Source organism: Haliaeetus albicilla, chromosome 10 (genome assembly GCF_947461875.1).
Source record: "Haliaeetus albicilla chromosome 10, bHalAlb1.1, whole genome shotgun sequence".
NCBI lineage: Eukaryota > Metazoa > Chordata > Aves > Accipitriformes > Accipitridae > Haliaeetus > Haliaeetus albicilla.
In genome coordinates this window covers 40,000,134-40,007,557 of record NC_091492.1, presented here as the reverse complement: position 1 = coordinate 40,007,557, position 7,424 = coordinate 40,000,134, and positions in this window count along the sequence as shown.

Here is a 7,424-nt window from a genome sequence, read left to right as displayed (position 1 = left end):
ATTGTACATATTTGCCTAGCCCACTGCAAAGTCCTAATCCTTCTAATAGCTGGAGGTCTTCAGTTTAAGTCTTTTATTAATATTCCATCTTAATTGTAAAGCACTTCAGTGATATCCAAAAGCCTGTCTTACATAACAGCCTTAGCCACACTTGAGTCCTTCAGAGCTGGAATGTCAGGAAAAACCTCTGTTTGATCTGCCTAGCCTGTCATTAGTCCTCATGCCTTTAATGCACAAACCCATTAGAAATTAACAATACGTTTCAAATGTCTAAGCTCAGTCAATGTCTATTTTTAAATATTTGATATTAGAAAGAGTATGACTTGCTGTCATGTACATATTTAAGTGACGTAGTTAGCAAAGTCTCTATGAAGTCTTCTAGGAGCCTTGTCTGCAGCTCTAAATCATCTGGAAAGTGAAAGAAGCTATAGGAAATTGAGATAATTAAGACATTTCATAAAGTGCCAGCGTTGATAAAATCCTACTATGCATTAGGTTTTTCTCAGCTGGGTAAATACATGAGAGCACTTGGAAACTGGGAACTACTTGTTTCCTCACTCTGGATATCCCAGAAAGTCACTGAAAAGGAAGGAAGGAGAGGCATTTTTGCTAATCAATAATAAGCCTTTTTGAAGTATGGTTCTTAAGATTTTAATTCATTGCAGATGATCATCCCGTTTCCTCTTACACTGCTTCAGCTATTTCAGGCAATTGCCAGCTTTTCCCAACGTTTATATATTTTAGTAAAGACTAGGAGTGAGCCTTGAAACTAACAAACTGGCATGTTTAGAAAATGAACCTTCGTGTTTACTTGTCTTAAGGAGATTTTCTTCAGGAGATTGATTCAGCTCAGACACATATTGTTCAGACTGAATAAAGCCCAAAGAGTAAACAGAGAGCCTTCCTGGTAAACTAATGCAGGAAACAAACAGTTTTAATAGAGTTTGATGTTATTAATAAGCAGATAAAGGAGAGATGTGAACTTGAGCTTCAAACAGCAAACATGAACCTCTCCTTAAATCCCACTTCAAAAGATAAAGAACATACCAGCACATGTCCGCAGTTTGCGTTTAGAAGTCACCTCCAGAAGAAGAAGATTTCTGTTTTCTCCAGATTCCGTACATGCTGCATTAAATGATTTTTAAAAGCCTGCAACACTTTGTACTTTGTTTCTGAGCAGAAATTCTTAAATCCAGAGACCTGAGAACACTTTTGGAAAGCAGGTGTTCCTGCCTGCGCTTCACATGGAAAGAAACTAAGGCATAGAGCAATAAAGCTCATATCCCTGTAGGTAGTCTTTACTGTGGGGGAAGATGTCAGAATTTAGCATTCAGCGATTCAAACAAAATTGCAGGCAGGCAGAGTGGTCATCAGCTCTCTTTTTGACACCCAGCTCCCTGCTTATACACTAGCGTGTGCTGCCTGCTTGAAAACTGCAACGCTGATTTTTGCCACTGCACAAGATAAAACTACTCATTCCATATGAGCTAATTTGATCCTTTAATAACTATGAAATAGAAATGCTTCTCTAGATGTTTAACAAGATTTGTTGGAAATTACTAAAAACCTGCATTATTCAATATAACTTGATAATTGTACTAACAAGGTGTTGTTAGATCAACTACCAAAACATAGTGGCCCTCTGAAATGAGGCATAAAAAGCATTTTGCAACTAACTTATTTGTAGCATTGACAAATGACTTTATCTGAAATTGAAGGGTAATTTAGGTGGAATGTAACTAGCTAAGCTGTAATTTGCTCAGTACATCAGGTCTTTTATTAAATTCCTGGAAAAAAATATAATTTAGATCTCCAAGATTAGAAATCCTCAGTGCCTTTGTTTAGTTCCTTGTGCCAATGACACTGGTAGCAGCATCTTTCCCCTCTCCCTCTGCTACCCTGCCGACTCAGCAGGGAGGTGGGCGTGCTTGCACAGGAGTTCTGAGCAGCTCTGCTACGGAAACAAGGTGTCTTTCCTCCACTGGCCACATGTTCCTGACCCTCTTCTCATGTGTCAGTATTAGAGTTATAATTTTTCATCTGAAAGGGACTACTGGCTGCTAATAGAAACCTGACCATGTTTTGCAACTCATAAAACTTCCTTTCTGGTTACAAGCCAGATGTACCAAACCCTGTCTCTCCCTGGAGCCATCTTCTACCAGAACTGTGCTGGTTATATTGAAAAGTAACCCCCTCCCAAAATAAACACAAGAGGTTTTCTTTTCCAGGGGAATGGCCAGAGATCAGGCTGCCAGGCAATGAGCAAGCAATAGTAATTTATTCAGCCTTGTCCCCAGACTACTTCCAACCCAGACTACAAGTATCCGGCCTTCAGTGCTGCTCTCTTTCCCTCCCATTCCCTGAACTAATTCTTTAGACAGTTGATAAATAACCTTTTTTGTTTTTTTTTAAACTGGCAAAGATTAAATGTTCCTACTCAGAAAAAAAATGTGGGCTTTTTACCTGATAATCAGGGATCCTTTTTAATGCAGCTGAAGAGTCCAACTGTCTCTCTGAAAAGCAGCCATAATCCCGTGGTCCACATCATATTTCAGAAAGAGATCACTCCATCACACATGCAGTTTATTGTGAATGTAAAACATCTGCATGGGCTCGTGAAAAGCTTTGCTCTTACCTAGAAAAGCTCAGGTCATCTGAAATTGGAAAATTATGAAGTGATTTAATTTTTTCCTTCCTATATTAATTGCTGCTCTCAATGTAAGCCAAAGACAAGCCAACCAACTGAGCATTCCTTTGCTGTCTACTGTTTGGCACATTATCATTTTATGCCTTAAGACTGTGTCAAACAGAGAGAGGGGCCACTGTCACTGTTAAAACCATGTCAGTTTTGCTTCAGTGATTTTCAGAGTTGGTTTTTTTTTCCTAGAACCTGTACTCAGATCTTCACTTTAATGTGCTTCCTGCCTGCCTTGTGGTTCACCTCCACTTGCACAGCAGTGCCTTCTACCTAGATGTGACTGTGAAGTTGATTGTAGTTTGGCAACAGAGATGTCCGATATGAAAGAGGTGACATTTGCCAGCCGTGGGCAATAAAACTGCAAAGCTGAGCCAGCTATATCAGCTTAATTAATTGCATTCCTAGCTGTGTGAACTGGAAGACTGAGACTCAAAAAAGGGTGTGTGGGAAGGAGGTAGAGTGAGGAGTAATTCCAGGAAAATTATTTACTTTTGTTACACACCTGGAGTAGGGAAGTTTGCATCTCTTCTCAGGAGTCTGGCTAAAGTTAGGCCACACATGCTAGCTCAGGGAACTCAGCCATATCTGGCCCATTGAGCAGCAGAGTTTCCCTTGCATCTTTTTTCATGTTATTTGGTCCAACAAGCTAAGAAAGGGTTGGGCATCATCTCTGTGTGAAGTGTGGTCTCCTGCTCTGACTGGCCTCTCATGTGCCAACACGGAGCTGTAGAGTTAAGCCGAGGTCTGTGCCCTCACAGGGCATCGTAGTGAAAAGGTTTGTTGCTTCCCTTTGGGAACACTTCCCCTCTTGCACCCTGATGATTGCTCTTACCTGTTTCTCCCACTGCCAGCTCTGTGGGCACAGCCTGGCCCTCTGGTAAGCCTTGTGTATTTACATTATAATGTATAGGGAGCTTCACCTTTGTCCCTACACATTTCTTCTCTGCCTTATCTCTCCATCATCTTGCTTTCCTCCAACTGTGTTTTTCCTGTGGTTCATCTGTTTCTCTTGTGGACTGTTATTTTTGTTCCATTGCCCTTCATCCTCCTTTCCCATTCCTGTAGGTTTATTGCAGGATAAACACTGCGGCCTTTCCCCCCTTCAACACTATTTGACCATAGAAAACAGTGACTTCCAATCCATCTGCCAATCTCGTCCTGACAAATACAAAGGGAAGTTCTCTGTTTGCAATCAGGATGCAAGTAACCAGGGTGGATTTGAGCACGGGGATTACAGCCAGAACAATAATGCCTTTGTAATGCTGTCAGGATTATTCCTCTCCCGTGGAGTAAAACTTGAAGAGCAATACCAAGTCTTCAAGCAAACAGAATCTCCAGCTGTCAGTGCTTTTGCTTCCTCTGGAGGCAGACACATGCCTGTCCAAATACAATATGCCAGAAGACTGATACTTGGCATCTCTATGACTATTGAAGCATGACATGTGTCTGAAACCTTTTAAAAGCGATGGAGGTATAGTAAAGGGAAAGGAAAGGCTGTAAGTGAGGGCTAGACGGTTCATCTTCTGTTACGGGAGAGATTCCTGATTAGTATCCGGATTGTCAGCCCAGTCCAGCTTAGATTTTACTGTGCTTTGGCAAATTGTTTGTATGATATCATACTTACCCTAGACGATTATGTTCTTGCAAATGCAGGTGAGAGAAATAATAAAGACTAAGTAACTAGTACGAAGAGAACTGCTGCAAAACATCACAGACATTTGTGCCTTCCTGTCAACAGCTTGCTGGAGACTTTTTTTGTGGTCATTGCTCACTCATTTCACTCTCAAAGTCCTTTTCTAGGCTACGGTCTTTAACTGAAATTAAAATACACTCTTCTGAGTTCAGGTCAGGCAATGCAGCCCCTGTTTGTTTGAACAGTATTCTCTTTTTTTTTTTCAAAAATTTTCTCTACACAAGTGAAGCCAAAAAGAATTGACTGAACCGTTCCCCAAAAAATGCCTATGCATTTGTTCTTGTGCATACTTTTTGATAGCACTTTTAAGGAAAGACAGGATTTTACGCTTGCAAGCAGTGCCGTATTTGCCATTGCACGCTGGAAGTGGATCCACCTTCCCCCAGTGGCCCCAGGCTACTCACTTGCTCCAGAATCCCCCTGGTTTGGGGAGGGAAGCGCAGCTCCCCTCTGGCTTGGCCTCTGACTGAATCACATGGATAGTTTTGACTTAGCTCCATCTCCGGAAGCAGCGAGCGTGCACACTACATAATATAATCTTCATGTCTTGAGGATTCAGGCCTGTCCTCTTTTGTGCTGCCAGATGGAAGAGGAGCCACGGTCTCTCTGGAGGGATGTCCCTGCACATCTCGCCGCTCAGCCGTGCTGGAATTATGTGCTTCTCTCTACAGCCGGGCACTGTTGTTCCCTGGCATTTGGCTCCAGAATAGCTAGCTTTTTAGTATGCAGCGGATGCTACGCAGCCACTGTGGTCCCAAGATTAATTTGTCTAGAAAAGGAGATACATGAAGAACCTCCAAAATGAATTTGTGAGGAGGATGTACTCCAGATTCTCTGAACAGGCGGGGTTTGTTCCCAGCTGAAACTCAAACACAGGTGTTGTGGACAGCCAGGTTTCTTGTTTGTGCTCTCACTCTGTCCCATTTCATATTTTTTTCAGCTGCTGCTGTTTTGTTGCTCGGTTCTGTAACATGGCCCCTGCCTGCATTGTGATTGCCTGTTAGTCAAGCCGTTTCATGCCCTGATCCCTGAAGTGCTCTCCAAAGTGATGAATCACACCTGCACTAGTGAGTCCCTTCTCACTAATGAGGCATCTGCTCCAAATTCTGCAGTGCTCGGTTGATTCAGGCAAGAAGCTACAACCCACCTGTAGACAGCAGTGTCACTACAGTCCTCAGGAATAGCTCAAAAGACCCGAAGGAGGACAAGAGCAGTGTTAGTCAGGCTAGACAGGAATCTTATCTGTGTAAACTTCCTCACAGCAGTGCCTCATCAGCACCAGCTGCAACTCCAGAAATGGCAGCTTCTCTAGAAGCAATGTTACATCCCGATGGAATTAGCGTCCCCAGGACAAAGAGGTATTGAGAAATGTTCCTTCCAGCCTCCTGCTACCTCTGAGCTTCCTGGCAGAAGGACCCCTGTAGCAGCCACAGCTCCAGCAATGCAGCTGCAGTAGGGAAAGCCAGAGCTTGCGTTCTTCCAGCCATGAGTAGTAGTTCTGCACTGCTGATATCAAAGAGGAGCAGCCTGTTCTGAAAAAAACCCAAACCAAACCCAAAAAGGTACCTTGGCTATAATTAGGAGCTGAAATGACACTGCAGGTATGAATGGGAAATTGTTGCTTGATAAACATCCCCGCCACAAACCCCTTCAACAGCCCTTTCAGCCACCACGACAGCTGCTGCCAAGCATCCAAAGCAGGAAAGGGGCAGAGGGACCAGCCTCTTCTCCTCTCTGCCATCCTGAGGATGGACGGAGGGCACCTTGTGCGGGAATCGTGCTTGGCTGCTGCACATCTGGTGCTGATAGCACAGCTGAGGGGACAGCGGAGCACACCAAGCCAGGGCCACAGCGTAATTCTCTTTCCGTGGTAGATTTTCCTTGACCAGCACACGTGACTGTAGCGGTGGGGGCACAGCAGCACAGGCTGCGATGGGACCCCAGGCTGCAGAGAGAAGTTGCACTTGGGTTGTTGCAGAGAAGACTGTGTCATCACATAGTAACTGCTGTGCATGTGCCAGCAAGAGCAGAGCTAGCATGAGTAAGCTTATTATGCGATAATCACACCTTCATCTTTCTGGGTACACAAACTGCTGAGGTATCCAAGTCTGGCGGTGAGGCACAATCACTGTCTGAAGATGAGCAAGAAGGAACTGGGTCCTTTCCTCATTGGGAACATATGTCTGATTTGACACCATTATCTTTTACTGTTTTTAAACAGAACATTATTATTGAACCACCTGTTGCCACTTAATTACCTGTGTTTGATTACAAAGATGTTAAGTAATCGGCTTTTTAGGTACAAACTCCTTCATTTTTATATCCTTCTGTGATGCGTGCTGACAAAGCCTCTATGTCCATTTTGCAAAGCTGGATCAAAACTTCCCCCGTGGGCTATGTCAGACAGGCAGCGGCTGAGCGCCCAGCCTCCCCCTCGCGAACTTTGGGAAACCTGGAATTTGGATCAAGACCTTGAATCCTCTCAGTTACGGCGACAGGACCTATAGGTGCTGACCTATAGAGCCGGTATCCACCGTGGTCCCCGTTTCGGTAGGCGGAGCGCTCAGCGTGCTGGCTCCCGGTACCGGAGCAGAGGTGCCTTCCGCAGGCCACGCGTGGGGGCAGGTGGGTCACCCCGCGGGGCAGAGGTGCTCGCCTTCCCGACCCTGCCCCCGGAGGCACTAACCTCCTTCTCGGGGAGACGCGGGAGCCTCGGGGGGCCAGGCCTCCCCCGCCGCCCCCGTCTGCGCCGCCGGGGGCGATGCTCCTGCCGCCCCGGGGCTGTGGGGGGGGGGGCGTGCGTGTGTGTGCTGCGGACCTTACGGTCCCCCTCCCCGCCGGGCCCGGGGCCGCCGGGCCCTGCCCGCCGCGCTGCGGGAGCGCCGCCCGCCGCCGCCCGCACCCCCTCGGCGGCGGCGGCGCCGCTTCGCCTGCCGGCGCGCCCCGGCCTGAGCCGGCCCCCGGCGGGGGGGAGGCCCCGGCTCACCTGGAGAGGAGGAGGAGGAGGAGGCGGCGGCGGCGGCGCGGGGGGGA